The 21,247-nt window shown below is 45.4% G+C and overlaps 1 protein-coding gene and 1 long non-coding RNA gene across 2 annotated transcripts in view; one reads left to right on the top strand and one right to left on the bottom strand.

Moving 5' to 3' along the window:
• The window catches only part of RhoGAP1A (Rho GTPase activating protein at 1A), a 185,297-nt gene that overhangs the window by 43,822 nt on the left and 120,228 nt on the right, over nt 1–21,247 (top strand). The gene's annotated exons all lie outside the window — the stretch shown is intronic.
• LOC146197574 (uncharacterized) lies at nt 3,035–6,644 on the bottom strand. The gene is made up of 4 exons (XR_014705671.1): nt 6,490–6,644; nt 3,553–3,727; nt 3,382–3,455; nt 3,035–3,303 (listed from the first exon to the last, which is right to left on the bottom strand). It is a non-coding gene; the product is annotated as an uncharacterized LOC146197574 (long non-coding RNA).

Genomic DNA, 21,247 nt, shown 5'->3' with positions numbered 1-21,247 from the left:
CCCACTGAAGGCAGGGTTTTTAGAACGCGCCCCGTCATCCACTCATGTCATCCGCATTTTTATGAACAACATCTTTGAGAAGCGCTCTAAATTGTCCCTCTATCCGTTTGTTAGGTCGTTCGTTCGTTCGTTTGTTCGTTCGTGAGAGAGAGAGAGCTCTCGTTCTGTTCCCAAGCCTGAAATCGCCATTCGCTTTGTGCTGGCTTCAAACGCCATCTCTAGCTCTGATTATGGCGTCAAAGACTCAGACCTCTCGCGATGTCTGGGCGCAGGAACAAGCGCAGCACTCCTCTCTCCGTAAATAGTGTTGCTTTCCGTGTCCACACTCCAGGGTATCAGATCTCAAGCGAAGCAGGCCTTTTATCAGCAGGCACACCTCATGCCTTTGGCAGACCGCAGTCTGAGCTTTGAAAACGAAGGGGCGAACGTCAGCCGGCCATCTGCCTTGCAGCCACAATGCGCATAAGGCCTCTTTGATCACTGCCAGGTGTTTCGCACGGGAACTTTTTATTTCGACATGCAAAACGAAGGTTAAATTTACCGTTAATGGGAATAATATCTAACTATTGTCCATTTACTCAGCCGATGTTTCTTTTTCCGCTTGTAACTTCTTTCTGCATTCGTGGACGTCGCTTTCCGGATAAAACATATGCGAGCGCAGAACTTGAAGTACTAACGAATGTCCTAGTGATTGCCTTTCTCTCTTTTCTTTCTACTGTTCCGAAGACTGACGAAACATTGCATCAAATACCAGAAGCGGTTACTGTTTTGATCTCATAATTTTTTTAATGAGGTTGCAATTTTACTTGCTTGCTATGTACTGCTTCGCATTGATGTTTATTTGGGGGGATACCGTTAACGTTGGCGAACGTTCCAATGGAATCATGGATTTGGGAAACCTCTGGAGGCAGCGTATTATAAATCTTAGTCGCAGAAAACTAACAAAACAGTTTGCAGGGGTTTCTCAAAGTAGGGGAAGGTGCAGTTTCGGCTGTGTACATGTGACACCAACTGGGAGGCGCCGCTTCAAATGGCGGAGGTTTAGCCATTGCCTCAGCGACCATCCCTAGTGCAACGGCGCGCTTGATCGCAGAGGCCACTAGAGGCCACGGGTTTGTGGCACCATCTGGGAGCTGCTGCGTCAAGGGCGAATATTAAGCCTACATAAACCTGATCACCTGCCGCGGTGGCTCAGTTGTTAAGACGCTCTGCTACTGAACCCGAATACCCGGGTACGAACTCAGCTGGTTCGAATCAGCTCCGATATTATTTTTAACGCCTATAGCGTTAAAGGTCCCGTTCACCGATTGATTGATTGATTGATTGATTGATTGATTGAGAACATCTTTATTTAAAGTCTTGTAGACCATGTGGGTGGGCCACCTAGTCCGGTAGTCCACTGGATATTGGGGCCGCGCCGCCCTTTCCCACCTGCCATTGCTGACGGTCAGGATCATTGCTGAACAGATACATAGCCTCCCACTGCTATTCTGATAGGTTTGGAATGCGGTCAACTATGGGATTGAATTGGCATGCCACCGAAAATTCGGCGTCCGGGAGGATGGCGTTGTGAGCGAAAAATCACGAGCATAGCGCTTAAAGGTCGTAGTGGGAAGCACACGTGGCCGATCTCTAACTGGGTGTAGGGTTGCCTAACGCTACGTTTGGCAAGAGCTGACAACTCTGGCCTCTTCTATCACATATGAGGATATCAGAAACAGCAGATCAGGACCCTTGCATTCACCCTTATATCACTCTTAAAAAAAAGGTAGTTACGGTTACTAACTTTTAGGGTAGTAACTGCTTATCACATATGTTACTAACTAGTTAGTAACTGCAGGTAGTATCTGCTAGGTAGTAGCATATACTACCTCTAGAAGGTAGTAACCAGAACTACCTCTAGCCAATTTTTACTACTTATAGATATAGTACTAGCAACTACCTTCAGAAACATTTACTACCTATACGAGGTAGTAAGAGTAACTACCTTTACTAATATTTACTACCACTGCAGGTAGTTAGGGGAACTACCTTTACCAAAATTTACTACCTATAGAAGGTAGTAAGAGCAACTACCTTTTCCAATACTCACTACCATTGCAGGTAGTTAGAGGAACTACCTACAGCAAAATTCACTACCTATATGAGGTAGTAAGAACAACTACCTTTACTAATACTTACTACCACTGCAGGTAGTTAGAGTAACTACCTTTAGCAAACTTTACTACCTACAGGAGGTAGTAAGAGCAACTACCTTTACTAATACTCAGTACCACTGCAGGTAGTTAGAGGAACTACTTTTAGCAAAATTTACTACCTATAGGAGGTAGTAAGAGCAACTACCTTCACTAAGATTCACTACCACCACAGGTAGTTAGAGGAACTACATTTGACAAAATACACTACCTTAGAAGGTAGTAACAGCAGCTACCTATATCTAATTATACTACCTCTGGAAGTAGTAACAGCCACTACTTTTATCAACATGGACCACCTCCGGAAGGCAGCTACAGTAACCTGTAGTAAAAAGTAATATCTACATGGTAGTAACAGGAACTACATTTAGGAGCACTAGTAGTGCACCTATGAAGGAGGAATCACCCTTATCAGCTAGTAGCAAGTGCCATATTTTAACTGACACTAATGTGCGCATGAAAACAGTAACAAGGAAAGCATTAGTATTGCTTGCATAAGAATGAAACCTCCCACAATCAAAAATGTAATGCATGAAACTATGCATAATTCAGGATACCAGCATAATTATACTTGTGCAGCAAGTCCTATTGACTAAGAAGCTCCTGCCGGGCAGAAAAATCAAGCTCCACAACCATAACTACTCAAAATGTTGCTTCCTTGTCAGCAAGGTAACTGCTAAAGCATGAATGCTGAATAACATACCGGTACCATATTGCTGCGCTGTCTCGATTCGAAAAAATATGAATGCAGTTAATTTAAGAATATGAAGTGTGTGACGTTCATATGTCTACCAGAAACTTAAGACAACTGTTACTAAAAAAAAAACTTTATTTTCTCAACCAAACTTCACTCACTCTTTAGAGCAGAAAGTGTTCGCATGACAAGTGGGGTCAAGGCTGTTGACCGTAGCCCACAAAAATGTTCCAACAATAGAAACATATTCTTATTTTTTCTGGAGTATTTGATATTTAACACCCAATACATCTCCATTAGCGTGCTAACACCTGCTACAATATCCATAACGTCTATCTTCAGGCCTTCAAATGCCGCACATACTTCAGTGGCCTCGTACGGTGTTTCACTTATGATGAGGGAAGGGTAGGCATCCTGTAATAATAATGATATAAAAAAAGTCAATTCCCTTCAAGCAGTTGAGCCATAGAAAAAATAAAGAGTGCTCCTTACCGGTCCTTTCAGGAAGTATGCTTGCTCTTTTACCAGGTGCGGTAAAAGTTTTAGTACCCCAACAGCAAAACAATCTGCACATAAGGAGAACATAATTAATAGAACAACCGGTCAATTCCAAAAACGCAAAAACAAAAGCAATCTGGTCTAGGAAAAACTCTCCATACATACATGTTTTTGCAGTGCCCTCGGCCTTTTCAATTGCCTCCTGCATCTCAGCAATGATCACCTTTGCAGGGCGGTATGCTTTTGCCAGCTGGATGCACTTTTCTCCATATTTATTAATAAATTCCAAAATCAGTGGCTCAAAATCCACACCTGTTATGGCTTTGAACTCCCAACGAAGCTGGAAATTTAATATGAAAAGACAATCATCAATAACATGTAGTGCATTTCAAATTTGACAATTCTAAAAAGAAAAAGCAGGTGCTTATTTAACCTATTTGTTCTAGTACGGACATTTCTTCTGCAAAAAAAAAAAATCTAAAATTGATATGGGCATTTACTCCTCTAAGTGACATAGCAGTGTCAGTGACCGTTTAAACTCCGTCATTACAATTGTCCCCAGCTCTTCCCAACAATCCACTTTAAGGATAAAACTTAAAAATACGTCACAAATAGACGGGGCAAGACTCCTTACATGACACTTGTCCTGATAAATAGTTTATCATTTCTTCTGAGAAACACTATGTGTGGAGCCCCTTAATATGGGTGTATTCAGATATGGAGTGCAACTGAAGTATCATGAACATTTTTTTTCTCAACTAAATTTTTAACACAATGAAAAATACCATTGATCTAAAGAATGAACCATCACTTTGCAAAATATAAAGTTTCCTCGAAAAAAAAAACCAGGTTATCACAAGGGGTGGAAAACTAATTTTACATTTCATAAAGTAGCAAGTTCAAAGCCCTACTGCATGCACATTAAAATTATATTAGGGCAAAAGCCTTAAATGCCTCATCATTGTCGACAGAAGGTTATCAGCAGAGGTGTCACGCTTTCGTGAGAGAGTTAAAAATAACTAATAGACCATGTCTCCCCAAGGAATCATATCTATATCCCTTGGATCCCCAGACCGCCTGGATCCCAGCACTTTACCAACTACGCCACGCTCAAATCGTGAAACGTTCTTCATAATTCCCCTTGTCTACCGTGAGGATGATAGCGGAATTTGGCGAATGACAGATACTGCGCCTTCCCTTTCCTGTAAACGAATTATAGAACGCCGGTGAACTTTGATGCGTTCAATGAAATGCTGGTTGTGTTGACAAGGGGCGCTCGCGCACCCCTTGACGTCACCAAGCGAGTCATGCATATACGAAGCTGACCCCGCCAGGCATCCGATCCAGGCGTCCGTGAGTTGCCTTTCATTTGCCACTTCCGCGAGCGCCGCACCACATAGCAAAAAGAAGCACACTCAGATGTCTAAGTTAAGGCGTTAGTACAGCAGCAGTTATTGGCGTTTGAAATTGATTTACAGGATAGAAAAGGCGCAGTATCTGTCACAATAATTCGCAGACACATGTAACCGGCTACGATCCACCGCGCTATAATGGGTTTCGCCTCATCGAGTGACCTCTACAATTTCTTCAGCACAAGTATTTAGTCATTATTATACAACTAGAATATTATAAAACCATTATTGCAGTTTTTCGGGGAAACAGTCACGAAGTTCTCTCACAGAACTAAGCACTGCACAAGCTAATATTAAGCCGTTCATTTGCAGATGTAAAAGTCTTATTCCTTGATGTTTTTCTGAGTATCTTACAGGTCCTGTTCACGTTTGTAAAAATTGATAGTTTTAGACCAGTAAAGTTTTGTGTACACCCCTTCAAATTATGCCAAATTAAAAAAAAAATGGGCAACTGACTTGAAAACAAAAAATATTATCTTTGATTTTTAATATCTTGCCCTGAATATTCCTCATTACATCATTACTGTGCAACTCCGAAAAGTGTTGCATTATTTTGTTTAAATTTATAAAAAATAGAAAACTGAGCCTGGGTTTTGCATGGACTTGCATGGACGCCTTAAGGACTGTCTCCTAGAAGAAGAAGCTTTATGTAGTGGCGAAAGTGGGGATACCTTTCACACGGCGTAGTGATCAGGTTCATATTTGGCTTTCTGCAGTAATATGGTATTCAAAGCTCGAACCTTTCAAGTAGAATTCTAACAAAGTCAGCTGCATCAATTTCAGCAACTTTCATCATGTTTTTAGTTGCATCACATATTTCGTGGCAATTCGGACAAGAACATCTCTCTAATGAGCGGCTTCCACCACAAGGAGATGCCAAGCTGGACAGCAGCCACAGGATGCCTGGCACGATGCCAAATGTGTGTGTGTGTTGCTGCCACACAGAGCTTAACTCCCATTGTCATCAGATAGCAAGATATTACTTTCCTTAACCCGTGAAGTTCTGTTTAAAGAATGAGCTATAACCCCATCAGAAAAAAAATCTGATGCAGAAAACAATCTAGTCATGAACTCGCAATTTTGCCTGAAATCGAGGGCATGACCTAGTAAATACAAAAAGACTCAGTGGAACAACCTGAATGCAGCTGCCAGAATATAGGGCTGAAAACGTTTCTTGTAGTGTGTGACTGTTCAGGCTAAGTATGAGATTGTTCTCTTAAAGAATAACGAAGAAAAAGCTTTTATATAATATTTGAGAGCATATGCTATAAAAGTAATCAGTAAATACAGATATGAAGACATTTTAGTGTCTATGATGCGAGACTCCAAACAAAATGACAAATATTCTTTTTTCATTTGAGATACATTTGTGTTACAAATACAGTGTATTTAACAAAACTAAAACTACGGTTCATACCTTTGCGTCAGCACTTTTGCTTATTGGATAAAAAATTTCACTGGACACGAAAGATGGTCATGGGTTTTTGATAAGTCTTTACCTGAATGCAGCCATATATTTTCTAGCATGTTTACATATGCCGCGTTTACACATCACTTATACTAGTCCTGCACAACTGTTCCTGTTGAAACAAAATTATAGGTTTTCTCATAATTGTCCCAGCAACAGTCAATAACGAGTTATAACAGGGAAGCAGAAGGTAGTCTGATACCAGGCTGATGTCACACTTACCAGTTCACGAAGACTTAGAGCTGGATATTTCAGCAGAAGTTCTGACGTTGGAGGGCTGCTTTGCCTGATCCATTTCCTTCGAGAAGATAAAGTCTGCTTCATTGAAGCTTCAAGCTTTATGATGTCTGGATTCATTTTTCTCATTTCTTTTTCCATAAAATCGATGTGTGCATCAATAACACCACCATCCTCTTCTACATCCAATGCCGGTTTTTCCTGGTAACAAAATATTGTGCAAATGTAAATACAATGATCACGCTCTCATGAGTAACATTAAGTATAATTTCTGGTAACTAGCTCTCAGTAATGCATATCTACAAACTGAAAAACTAATAGTTGTGTATGAAAGTCTATACTGTCCAGAAATGTCCTGTGGCTTTGGTACTTACCTTTGCGATAACCCTGGTTACAGAATACCTTAGAAGGCCTGTGTACATGTGTTTGCAGTACTTTCCAACTATCTACATCATAGTACGAAGAAGACAGGCACATAAAAAGCTGTACAGAATTGCAAATGTGCACAATAATATTCCACTAGGTCCAACTGAAATAAAAATTTTATTATCTGCATCCTTTAGCCAGGCAAGAAGTTTCAATTTGACAAGCACAAACTATTAGCATCATCAAGCATTGGCTTCTCATTCGGAGCATTTTGAAAGCTCTGAACACCCCTTTTCCATTTTTTATTTCTTTAACTCATCGATCAATCAATTACAATGATTTCATAATTCGTCACTGCCCACAAATCAATCATCAATCACAAGAAGCACAAATTACAATGACAATCTTTATGCAGCCCCTGATTATTTCTGACATGTGGTGCTGACCACTATTCTTACTACTATACTTTTCCTGCGAACGAGGTGTATGAAATCGAGGATAGAACGAGAGAAAAAGGTAGCTACATTTTATAAAAGAGCACTGAGCAATGGTTGAGGGGGAGCCTCAGTTCGCAAGCCAATCTTTAGTTAGACACAGATATCACTTTGCCGCCACCGATGGGTAGAGCTAGGCCATGACCTATCCCCGCTATAATGTTATATCGCTGAAGAAAGCACAGGACTGTTGCTGAAAAAAAAAATGGGCAACCAAGTGAAGGAACGGACCTCTGACTCTGGGGTCATGAGATAGGAACATGCAGATGCAGGCTTGTGTTGTCTGGAAGCAAGCGGTGCTTTATATGTATGTCATATGGTCTATCAAGACAAGGTTAGTGAAAACATAAAGTTGCTGCAGTAATTCATTTTGTAGATGCTATGAATGCAAAGTCGTATAAAAGATGCAATTGACCGATCATTGTATCAGCATGATTGTAAGGGGTCACCTTGGCATACATTGTCGAGATTCTGCTTGATATCCATGCCCGGCAAACAAAGATTTATTTTAGCAAAGAACGAAGAATATAGAATGTCGATGACACGTTTAAGAGTTTGAAAGAAGGAAACACACGCTTAGATCTCAATTGCTTTATCAGTCAGAGATGGCTATGCTCAGGGGGGGCTAATGCATTCCTTTCTGGTGTCTGTGTCAAGTGGATTTTGGTTGTCTTTGGACAACATTCATCAGGCAATTGTTATAATCTATATTGTTCTTTTAATAGAAGGCGGTTCAGCGACAACGTCTCGGCTGCTTTTTCTGTGTGTAGCCTTTTTTGCACTGGCGCCAAACTAAGAATGAAATACCAAGTCGTACAAAATTTTTAAAATTTGAAGTTACTATACAACGCAGAATCAGGTGTGCCGGCATTCTTTTCCTACGTTTCATGAAGCGCTCAATTAGCAGTCTGTACCTTTTAGTTTACTTCTGTTTGCAAACATGCCTGCTTGTTATTCCACTGCAATAAGAAAACATGAAGGTTTGTATGCTTTTATGAAAAGAGGGTTCTGTAAGGGCCAATAATACATCGATTGCATGAGGTGGCAGGGTCCGTAAACTTCTCTCCATTTCCTCATGTCCAGCGATAGTCAAACTCAACCTCAAAAACATGCAACTCTCACTTACAATTATTAAGCTGAAAAAGACCAAACTTGTACAAATGCAAATGCTTTTAGCACTGATTTACAGGGAGGGTATTACTCACCACGCGGCACTGCTTCTTTGCTACTGTGCAGTCTTCAGAATACCTTTTTTTTCCGAATTTCTTCCGTGCCTCTTGCACAGGAGGCTCGGAACTCAGAGATTTTCTTATGTTGCCCATCTTATATTTAAATGCAACTTTCCAGGAATCCTGTGAATAAACATAACTCATCATTATGGAATGTAAAACAAAGGACATTTATAAGGTGACGAATGTAAAACAAAGTAAATTTAAATAGCTTTCTTGAACTACTCTAGTGGCCACCAGCAGCAAATACAAATTTTCTCTGCAGAAAAGGCATGCAGAAATGTGTAGGCATTATTTAGTGGTCGCTCGTGCTTACTTCAGAATACAAGAGCAGTGCTGGTTTTTTCTAGCCAGAGCAGATATGCATTAGCCATGGGCACACCAGCCCTCCTTGTCAGTGGTGCACTAACATTTTTGTTCCCCAAACTCAAAGACGTTTGCAAAGCAAGCAGTGCAGTGCTGGATAAGGCTAATGTCCAGAAGAAACAAGCTTTGGACTTAATAATTGCACTGCAGCTTGTACACCCCAATTAAAAACTGTTCTTCATGGAAGACATGCAACAGATTGATGCCCTACAACAATCCTGAAAAGTAAGTTATATACATGGACAGGATGCTAATGGAAGTCTCATTAATATGGGAGTAGGTGCATTAGCGTCAACAGTACTGAAGTTGTATGAAAACAAAAGTAGTTCAGATAATGTATTGCCTGAAAAAAAAGCGAGCAGACAAAAAAGAAAAAAAGTGACATGCTGATAGCTCGACTATTCATGCTGTACTTAGGTGAAAATAAAGAAATGCAACAGTGTTGTGACCAGGATGTGGCCTCAAATCTGCATGCTACCTGCCGAGTCTTATTAATCACTTTACCACACAAAATCTTTTTCTCTGAAGTTGGAATTTTCGAATCTGCGCAACAGAAAATACCCCGTTCATTCTTTTTTGCTCCATCTCTTTTATACACGTATGGGACGCTTTTTCCAGAATATTGACACTGATAATGCTGAATTTTATTGGCACAAGGGCATCCGGTTACAATATGTGCTACGCATCAATTTCTAAAAGGTTTTAAGGCAGTCTTGGGGATAAAAAAGGCTAAGGTGAAATTTTTAAAAGATGGTAATGCGATGATGTGTATGGATTTATTTCTTGTGTATATTAGGATGTACTAGAATTGTGAAAGAACGAATTTTGCATGCTTCAAAAAATTGGAATCACCTCATCGACTGTGCTTGTCAGGGGAAGAATTGCGAGGCATCTGACAGCTAGAATTAACGTGCAGCCTTCTCCTTGCCAATGAGGAGAGAATAGGGAATCCCATGTAAAGAACCTACTCAGTTAGAAATCTAAAAACCCTGTCCAATGAATACATTCGTTCCACTTAAAATTAATTATAGGTACATTGATATTTTAATGTACAGCTCTAACAAATTTAGCCTTGTTTCTTTCTCGATCATCAAAGAAAAAATTAAAGAGCACTGGAGAATCTGCATTGGAGTAATGCGAATGCACGGATGCTGCTGTTGGTTACTTCTAGTTGCTTCTAGTTGTTTAATTCACTTCTTGTTTACCCATTTTAGTCTTTGGTACTTTCAAATTGCGTGTCAATCTCTTCTTATGTCCTTTTTTGGCTCGACTTCAGGTCGCGTGACGTCACATCCTTCACGTCCTTCACGTCACTTAATTGACTGATTTAAGTAACTATTTTAGTATTTGATACATTCAAATGTGGCGCTAAGCCATTCGCTAATGAGATCATTTTCGCCTTTACTGTTCCATTTTTATGCCTCTAATTAAAACCTAATTACCTTATTGCCTAATTATTTTTTCGCACACTTTATGTCACTGTCTATCGATTGACACCACTCATTAACCTCTACAACTTCTCAATTACAACTGCTGCGGACACGATTTAGCGTGTTTTGCCTGTAATTACCTAATTAACTTACTGGCCTAATTATTTTTTCGGCAGCAACATTACTTCAGCCTCTATCGAATGGCACTACTCATATACCTCTACCACGTCTCAATTACTCGCAACTGCTGCGGACACAATTTTGCGGACACGGTCTGCGGGCACGGCCTGCGGAGAAAAATCTATGAACAAAGCGAAGTAACGCTTTCGCGTTAATAATTAGTATGTGGACAACCGAGATGTGGGCCCCACATTCCATGAATTATGGTGCTGGTGTATGAATGCTGATAATATTTGCTACTAGCAAGCAAGGCTTTTTCAAGTACTTACATATCCAGTGCCAATCGTGTCTCGGAGGACCGGATACTTCAATACAAGGGCCTTAGCAGCTGTCTCGTAGAGTCGTCCAGGATACCTGTGAACACCATGCAGGTGAAGCAGCTCCTGGATTCAGGCACACAACAAGACCAGACAATACTTACAAATCAGCAGTTAGCAAATGTGTTGTGATCCAGGCGACTATGCGACTTTTCGTGCGGCTTGATATTTCCCCTGCGTTCATTCTTACAATCTCTGCTTTGATGTCTAATGGGATAGCTGGCAGCTCGTACTCTTGACGATTAAGCTGCTGCTGCTGCTGCTGGTTAACCTGGCTGCATCCGGGAGCTAACAGCAATGGTGTTTCACAAGGTGTGCTGAAAACAAACATAGTATTCAAATAGAAGCAATATAAGCCTCCTGACTACAAACATGTGATAGTTTCAGCAAAAGTTTTGACTTACCCAGTTTCGGGCAGCACGCTTTCCTCATCCATGCTTGAAGCGCCATTGTTCTTGGCAACAAGATTTATTTTATCCCCGTCGCAAAATGTGTAGTCCTCTGCAACCTCCACATATTCTTCAAAACGGGAGTGGTAGACCTATAATTGTGTGAGGATAAATCGGAAGCCACAAACATAAGAAAAACAATGCAAACATAACTAATTTCTAATTCCATAATAAATCAATGAAACATTCCTGCTTCCTGTTTCAAATATATCAAGGTAGATAAATAGAAGCCTAATGTTTCTCAGTTCAGTTCAGTCGTTCAGTCGTGTCCGACTCTTCGTGACCCTATGGACCATATGACGCCACGATATGGTTTCTACTTCACATTATATACTGATTTGCAAGTCAAATCAAATCAAATCAAATTTTATTTTCTTTTGCCAGTCAGTAACAGTAACTGCTTCGATTCCACAAATGGCAAAAAACTGCGGCCAGCCTTACTACACAGATACCACAGTTGGGGAAGACTGCTACTGCATTTAATAGAGAATCATTTGAGCTTGATTCAGAACAAATGTTGCACGCAAAGTGCTTCTTTCACCTGTATTTTCCACCCATTTCAAACTATACCAGTCACAACTACTGCTTTAGTTGTGGGGTGCAGAGTAAAAAAGTTCTTTTCACTTGAAACTAATGCAAAACTGGTGTCGCGAAGAAATGTAATTTACCTATTTTTGCTGTTTTTGTTTCGAGGTTTCAAAATTAATGGACATCAAAAGAGAGCAGCACATAGGAAGCCATATAGCTAAAAAAAAGAACAGGCACAATATTGTGGGTTTATAGAGCTTCGCAAGCATTTCTGCACTAACTCCAAACACTGCAAAATATTGGAACTGAAACCTATTCAAGTATTAGGGTTGAGACGGCCCTTACGCCGTGGGTGACGTGCCGCTGGGGTTCTCAAAAAGATGCAATGTTGAGCACGTGCCCTGAGTGTCCGCCGAGGTGCATCTTCGCCACATTTTACGGACGTGCCCAGGAATGCAGCCATCAAGAACAAGACGCCTACAAGAGGTTGGACTGTCGGCTACAAGGAAGCAAGACCTACACCTATGGCTAATGGACAACATTAAGAGTTGGAGTTTTCCCGAGTTTATAGAAGAAAATAATCTACACGACTTACTTAAGTTAAAGACAGCCCCATTCCATTGCCATATGGCAAGTCTTCGAATTAAAAAAAAAAAAGCGCGTCTTGTCTCCCAGCTACGTAACATTATGCAATGACTGAAACCGCGTGGTACCAGTCCTGCGATGGCTATCGTGTGTTATTTGGTTTGGTTTATGGTGTTTAGAGACTCGGGCCGGAGTGGAAGGTTCTAGTAACCTCTACCACCTGGGATTCATTAGCGTGCACTAACATCGCACAGCACACGGGCGCTTTGTTTTTCGCCTCCATCGAAAAGCGCCTGCCGCAGCCCGGATTCGATCTAGTATACTTGGACATCGAGCGCCATAACCACTGAGTCATCATGGCAGGGCACTATTCAGTTACATCAGAAACAACTCGAAGCACGTTTGTGCAAAACGAGAGTATGCGTACCACCTCTCTAACTTTCACGTTAAGCCCAAGCAAGCACCGGAATAACAAGCGGCGAAAAAGATGGAGGCGAGTGCCAGCAGTATGGCTCGCACGGGCCTAACCAAAGGCTTAGCTCGCTGGCTACATACATATACGCTTCTTAACCAGTAAACCAACTATGACCGCAAGCATACTTGCTCTATGGCGGGCGCGAAAATTCCCGGGCATTGAAATGCTTATCACCACCAAGACTCCAGAAAAAAGAAAGAAACACATACCTCAATTCGGTCGTACTGCGCCGAGTCTCGCACATCAGTCTCCATGATGGCCTTGAGCACATCAGATTTCTTGCGCTCGCCACCGACATGTAGCACCTTCTTCCGTCCTCTCCAAGTTATCAAGCACTCTATCTTACACATTGCGTGGAGGAAACTGCCGCAATTAAACGAAGCAAATGCCACTGATCCCCGGTAGCACACGAGCTAGGCACACAAACGAACAACCTCGTGTTGCTCCCTCCCAACGTGTGAACCACGGCGAGACAATAGGTGTGGAGGAAGAGAAGAACTAGGAGAGAGAGCGCGCAGCCTCCGCAAGCCAACCTCCTCTGACGCCACTCCCTTCTCTCTCTTGCGCGCAATGATTTCTCGCTTATGTTGTTGTGGCGGCCTCATGCTGCTGCATGAGCTCTTAAGGCGGAGTCACACTGCGGAAAGAGTTGGTCAACTCGGTCCGTCAACAGCGTGTTCGTGTTGGCGACTCTGTCACATCGCCCCATTAAATCTGATAAATTTCATGCATGTTCCCCCAAACGCTCGTTGATGCATCGGCCAGTTTGGCCAACATAAAGCTTTCCACACGTTAAGAAAATAGCATAGACCACTCCAACAGAACACTTCGTAAATGGAGAGTCGTGCTTTACCTGGCAACCTCCTTTTCTTGAGTTATAGAAAGAATGTTTAGGTTGTGTCTATTTGTGCCTTTTTTTTTCTTCCATATAGAAATTTTTGGCTCCGCCGCGTCGCAAGGCGCTGGCGACCCGTTGCAAAGGGTACAGCCACCATCACCATCACCGTCACCGTCACGAACTAATCAGAAACATGTCGTCGCCACCCGCCAACAGCGCTTTCGTGCCGTTTTTATGTCATCATTGATCATGTTAATAAGCTTCACGAAGTCCGCTTTCTCCAGCATCGTGGCCACTGAAATTTCTTGTTTCTTCGACAGTTAGGCAACGCCGTGTCACACCGCGGAAACTTGCTGCTCTTTGCGGCGCCGATGTCCGGAGCCGCCCATTTCGCTACAATTTCGCCCAAATTCGTGCGCTATACGCGGGCTTGCGAAATATTTGTGAGGTTTGGAGGAATGGGCAAAGGCTTACGGCAGAGAAGACATTACATGAGATTTATCAACATTTTATTTTTATTTTTAATTATTTGCACACCTGTCGAGGAGTCGCATGTTCGACCTGATCTCGGAGAGTATGTTGTGGCAATTCTTGCTGTCACGAGCCGCAAATCTCACTTGGCGCCTGCGGGCGCATCGGGATTCACAGTCCCAGGCCTCGACCGTGAGAACGCGAGTCCAGCAGAACACCACCTTGGCTTGCAATACAACACGAGTGGAATTCCTCGACCGGACGTCGAGTCGGCGTTCTCACCGCACAATCATACAGCTCGCCCACGCAAGCTTTGCTGATCCGATCACGGCGTACGTGTTCATCATCAGTCTCCGGCCTTGATCCAAGCCGTGAGAATCAAGGCACCGACCGGCAGTCGCGTAGAAATGGTTGTCTGGCGCACGGCGAACTACCGAAGTGTTGTCTTACACGCGTTTTACCGATGAAGGAGCTAGCCGCGTGCACGGAGCCGCCGCCGCTGCCGTCGCGTCGTCGTCCGAGTGGAACATCCGGCCGCTTGGAATGGAGCTGAGCCTTCGATCTTAACAGCACGTAAATGTTTGTGGGCTTTAGTCTGCATCGCACTGAGGCACAGCTTTCGTGCACCTTCTTGAGCGCTGCTTTCTCTTGTACAAATTTGCTTATTGCGGAAAAAAATTGCGAATTTTAACGAATGAAAATGGTCATCGAGTATAGAATTAACTACAGTGAACTGAAATCGACGATTGCTTACATCGCAAGATGCGCGTACAATCATCACGAAGCGCCGGTGCGACCTGGTTCGCCGACCAATTGTGGGCCAGCTCTGCCTCAAACTCTGCTTGGCTGAGTGCTCGAGCTTTATATTTCTCTAATTGCTCTTTGCAGTTCCATATTATGTGCAGGATGTCCTAGACTTATCACCACATTATTATTGTGTGAAGAGGCGAAAAGCCGCGCATTGATGCACTGAATAGTAAGTGTGATCTTCTCGTAGAACGCATTATTCGGTTGTAAGGAGTGTTTGTAAACACTTCCCTTAGTTTAAGTCAGAGACTCCACACCATTTTAACATTGGACCGGGTCTGTGTACGTGCGTGTACCCTGAAAACACCAGCATTAACTCGATACCCATCGGGAACCTGTGCGCCGGAGCTAGACGACTCTCATCGGCGGCCGCGCCACCGCATCGCCTCTTTTTGTGTCTGTGCAGTTCAGTTGGTTCAGACTCCTTTCCCTGCACCGCTGGCAGTATCTCGCCGGCAGTCTTTTGTCTTGTTTGTTTTTCTCCTGTGCCTTTCTCGCTCCTCTGACCAGTCACACATCCACTTTCAAAACGCCGAAAGGGAAAAAATGGCTGTTGCTCAGTGGAATGGGCAATCTGACTACTACGCGCTTAGAAAAAAATAATAATCATGAGGAGGAGAGCACCTTTAGCAAGGCCAGATTCTTTAAAAGGGGAATTGAATGTACCAAAGGGTGCTTATGTGGTTTTTACCCTCTTTCTCTGAAAAAAGGCAAATTCATTGTTAAATTGAGAAAGGCGACTGAAAGCGTTAACAAAAATTAAGAGCCGCCTTCATTTTTGGAACATGCCTGGAACAGCCGTAGCCCTGATTAAATTATTGTTGCAGTGAAACCTGGCAGTAAGGTCTGTGTTTGCAAGAGTAGATCTTACGATAGTTTAGGGGGCCCGAACGACGCCCTTAGCAGGAGCAGGTTGGTTCTTTTTCAAGCTGCGACTGAACGCACACGTGAGGGGGAGGGTGAGGCTTTGTAGAAAATGATAGAGCTAGAGCAATTGCGGACGATGAGTACAGTCGTGAGCAAAAGTGGTATACAACACTCAGCCGGTGGCGGAGCTCGAGAAAACTGCATGCCAACTTCATCTGGCAACAGCTACTGTTACGTTTCTCCACCGAGAAGTGGGACAGCTGACGCGACCACCGCATAGCAACAGGCAGAACCGCGAGCGGATCGGCTATTTCGACGCCGTTCATCGGCCGCGCAACGCTTCCTCCCGCCGACAAGTCTCAGCATGTTCCTGCCACGCGCCAAATGTGTGTGCGTGCGTGTGTGTGCAAAAGCTGGCCAAGCCTGGAGCTCGAGGGAAAGTGCGTCGCCCTCTCCTGTCTGCAGGAAGTGGAGGAGATGAGGTCGGAACACCTGCGATTGAGTCATTCGTCGTGAACCAACATGTTTGGCTCTCCCTTTCCTGTGAGGGTTTACCCTTTCCCTGTGAACTGGAAAAACTATAAAAAGCAGCGGCCGACTCCGCTGGGACAGAGACTACTTTGACGCGCCGTTGATACGACGTTAGACACCAGCTGTGTGAGAGTGTCTGTAATCTCTCCGGGTCAGCTTCACTGCCCGTTTCTTCATGATGTTGCAGTAAAGGTTGTTTCGTTAAAAGACGCCTCGTCTTTGCTGGCACCTTTGATGCCGTCCGCCGTCCACGGAGCCGCCAGGCCAACGCTACCGAGAGGCCGCGCGCCGCAGCGGTACGCTACCCCGGCGCTCGCGACCCAAACCTAACAACTGGCGTCAGCGGTGGGTTGAGCACGCGACCACCAAACGTAACAACTGGTGGCAGCGGTGCGATACTCAGGCGCACGCGACACCAAATGTAACAACTGGTAGGCATCGGTGGGACGACCAAGCCGTAACCGTGGTTGGAGGGACGAGCCAGGCGATACCGTCGTCCAACAACTGGTGAACAGCGGAAAGCGGAGAGACGAGGACGACCAAGCAGTGACCGTGGTCGGTGAAACGAGCCAGGCCTGACCGAAGTGCAACATCTGGTGGGAAGAGCGGAGATGTCCGAGGCGTGACTCGTGAATCAAAGCAGCTCAGCGGAAAGGCGGGAGCAGTGCAACGAGCCCTGTGTGATGACTGGTTGCCTGCAGCGGAACGACTGCGTTGGATTCTTGGCTGCGAGGTTTGGTGAGTGCGGGACTTTCTTCTACTGAGTTTGCCAGGCTTTTGTTAAGTAGAGAACAGAGCTGGTAATTGTGTTGTCGTTGTTGCTGGGTTAAGTGCAGCAAGGCAATTGTGGGCAGTAGAGAAGGCAGCATTCGGAACAGCCATGGGTTTGGATTTGAAGTCGTTGCGCAAACCGAAATTGCTGGAGCTTGCGGAGGAGTTGGGTCTGAATTTGTCAGACAAACTCAGAAAACTAGAAGTGTTAAAGGCTATTCTTGAGTTGGAAGCTGAAGATGACGAGCTTTTGGAATGCCTTGAGATCATTGACGAACGTCAAGAGGAACGTGAACGTAGAGAACGTCACGAGAAAGAGGAACGTGAACGTCACGAGAAAGAGATGCGTGAACGTGGAGAACGTCACGAGAAAGAGATGCGTGAACGTAGGGAACGTTTCGAGAAAGAGGACGCCCGCGTAAGGAAACTGATGCAGCTGGAGATTTCAGCACATCGAATGAGCGTGGAAAAGCTTGACGCTTTCAGTGCCATTCAGCGTAACGGTTCGATACCGCGAGACGGTACGCCACCGTTCCTCATCGCCGAGGATATGGCAGGTTATTTGGCAGACTTCGAGAATGTCTGTAGAAGTAAACGCTTCGAGCGAGGTAGTTGGGCGCTGAAGTTGGTAGCTCTTCTCTCCGCTGAAGCGTCGGAAGAAATCAAGCTATTGGTTGGCGACCGCTTGAAAAATTACGATCAACTAAAAGAGTCATTGCTGATACGATATCAGATAACGCCTCAGGATCTTCGGAAGAGATATGAGAGCGAGAAACATTGTAACGAGGCATACTTTGATTTGGCCTATCAGTTGAAAGCCGCTGTAAGCGAATGGCTAGACAGTGCGGAAGTTCCGGAGCAAATCGAACTTGCATCGGACTGTGAGAAACAGCTTGGGGAAGCGGCCGAGCAATGTGACCGCAGTAGCGAGCCGACCGAGGCTGTAACAGAAGAGCATCGTGTTACCTTGGTCGAGCCACTAGCTGAGACGGTTAGCACAGGCTTAATCGGCGAGAAGTCCGAAGTGACGCCGTTAAGCGAGGTGAACTGCATGCCGACCCAAGTAGCTGTAGGAGATACAGTTCCATCACATGAGAGTGGGGAACTGGTAATAGCTGAACCGCCTCTCAGTGCAGAAGCTTGTGTAGAGCGTGGCGGAGAAGGAAACCAGCTAGGAAATGACAGAATTTCGGTTTCCGAAATCAGCTTCATCGTAGAGCAGGGCACGCAGAAAAACGAAGTGCCGATCAGGGAAACTGCGCAGCCCGCGAGTTGTGATCAGCCAGGGCAGACCGACGAGGAGTGTGCGTCCGCTGTAGAGAGCGAGACTTGCGAAGGCGACAGCGAGCGACCAGAGCAGAGTCAGAATCGTTCGTGCCCTGATACTACGCTAGGTTGTATTCGCGAAAGCAACCCCAGTGCGAACGCGGACGTGGCATACATGACCCTCACGCAATCCGAAGCGCCCCAGCTGTCGAAGGAGCTTGATCGTGCGCCGGTTAACGCTGAGCGATGCGGCTCATCGGAGGACCCGTGTAACGTGAGTGGCGAGCCGCCAGAGGAAATGCCTAGCTTGAGGGCTGGCATGAGCGGTTGTTCGGATTTGAATGAAAGTGAGTCAAGCGATGCAGCCGCGGCGCCGCCAGAGGAAATGCCTAGCTTGGGGACTGGCATTAGCGGTTGTTGTTCGAACTTGACAGAAAGTGAGTCATGCGCTGCTGGCCGCGAATCAGACGCGGCGCCGCACTTTGACCACTTTGACGACACCGGTACCCTACTAGCTCCGGTTACTGCTAGAACGGTTACCGCTAGCTTGCCAGAGCTCGCGCCGAAAGAAAGTAGGACTAGAGTGTTCCGGTGCTGCCACCGAAAAACGCGGAAAGGCAGATGCGAGAAAGAATGCTGCCATCGTAAGGAGAGCAAACGCAAACGATTGCAGAAAGGAAGCAGAAGGCTAGTATTCCAGCGCTGCCGACGAAAAACGCGAAAGGCCAGGCGCGAGAAAGAATGCTGCCATCGTAAGGAGAGAAAACTGAAACGGTTGCAAAAAGAAAGCAGAAAGCCTGGGTTTCAGTGCTGCCGTAGAAAAAAACGGAAAGGCAGGCGCGAGAAAGAATGGAGCAAGTGGAAGCTATCGCTCAAAAGAAAGCGACTATCCCAAAGGCAGAAATGCGCCCGTGCCCAGAAAATGCGTGACTGGTGCGCAAAGCGTAAGGAGAGGGATAGGTTGTTTAGAAAAGCGAGTGACTCGTGCTGGTATGTTTCTTTGCGCCGAAACAGGAAGGTACGGTTGTTCCGTGAAACGGACAGCCGAAGCTTTAGTGAAAAGGGTGATCTCAACGGTAACGCCGATGGCTTAAGTCGAAGCCCATAATGTGAGAAGAAGCCTCAATTTTCACTTGTTGGTGTTTTTCTTCCTGGCATAGGATTTTGAACATTTGTATTGTATTATCTTTGTTTGAAGTGCTGTTTTGAAAATGCGATTTTCAAATTTGTGGACGCGTTCCAAGTGCTGCTGAGCTGCCCTTTAATATTGATGGGGGCATAAGAGGGAAATAGTCTGGCAAAACTTAGTGAAGTTTGTGCCGTGCTTGCTGGCTGACCGGTTGAGTCTTTAGCGTGGTTGTGACGTTGTGGGTTGCCAGAAATCTCTCCTGAAGACAAGTTGCAGAGTGCCTTGGAAACCCGGACTTGCCAAGGAATTCTTCAGGCTGACTGGCTCAAGAGAAACAGAGTCGGATGATCCCGGCTAGCAGCAACATCCCGATCCCTCCGGACAGCGGATGCAGTCCCCTGCCCTTCGGGATCTCCCTTCCCCGGCGGGGCAGTCTGTTACGTTTCTCCACCGAGAAGTGGGACAGCTGACGCGACCACCGCATAGCAACAGGCAGAACCGCGAGCGGATCGGCTATTTCGACGCCGTTCATCGGCCGCGCAACGCTTCCTCCCGCCGACAAGTCTCAGCATGTTCCTGCCACGCGCCAAATGTGTGTGCGTGCGTGTGTGTGCAAAAGCTGGCCAAGCCTGGAGCTCGAGGGAAAGTGCGTCGCCCTCTCCTGTCTGCAGGAAGTGGAGGAGATGAGGTCGGAACACCTGCGATTGAGTCATTCGTCGTGAACCAACATGTTTGGCTCTCCCTTTCCTGTGAGGGTTTACCCTTTCCCTGTGAACTGGAAAAACTATAAAAAGCAGCGGCCGACTCCGCTGGGACAGAGACTACTTTGACGCGCCGTTGATACGACGTTAGACACCAGCTGTGTGAGAGTGTCTGTAATCTCTCCGGGTCAGCTTCACTGCCCGTTTCTTCATGATGTTGCAGTAAAGGTTGTTTCGTTAAAAGACGCCTCGTCTTTGCTGGCACCTTTGATGCCGTCCGCCGTCCACGGAGCCGCCAGGCCAACGCTACCGAGAGGCCGCGCGCCGCAGCGGTACGCTACCCCGGCGCTCGCGACCCAAACCTAACAACTGGCGTCAGCGGTGGGTTGAGCACGCGACCACCAAACGTAACAACTGGTGGCAGCGGTGCGATACTCAGGCGCACGCGACACCAAATGTAACACTACGTAAAATCGAGACAATAATGGCAGTGCCCCATTTGATTCACACGCCTGTGTCACTGTCGCTGTCCTTACGCTGAAGCTAGATGGCATTTCGATTCAGTTTTCCGGAGCTCTGCCATCTGCCGAGTGTTGTATACCACGTTTGCTCACGACTGTACGCGCTGTCCTAGTGAGTACGTGATATCCAGCCTCGAGGCGTGGGAAAACAACGCCGGATGCCCGCCTTCAGTCCACGGTGCGCCTGGTCTGGCCTTTGGACAGAGCGCCGCATCGTCGGCAGTTAGTCGATACCTCGAGCCGCGCCGCTTTTTTTCCCTCCATGTTCCTTCCCCGTACTCTCCTCCCTCTCATATTCTTTTCACGTGTACTTTTGCCTGAAACGCACACAACACAAAGGGCACACAACACAAAGGGGGGGGGGGGGGGGGGGTTGTTCCTGAGAAAGCTGCATAGCTTTCCATTGTAGCCGTATGGCTGCG

This window comes from Amblyomma maculatum, chromosome 3 (assembly GCF_055883805.1).
Source record: "Amblyomma maculatum isolate TAMU_Amacu chromosome 3, ASM5588380v1, whole genome shotgun sequence".
NCBI lineage: Eukaryota > Metazoa > Arthropoda > Arachnida > Ixodida > Ixodidae > Amblyomma > Amblyomma maculatum.
The sequence above is the reverse complement of the archived record's forward strand: the minus strand, read 5'-3'. Positions and strand labels throughout refer to the sequence as shown.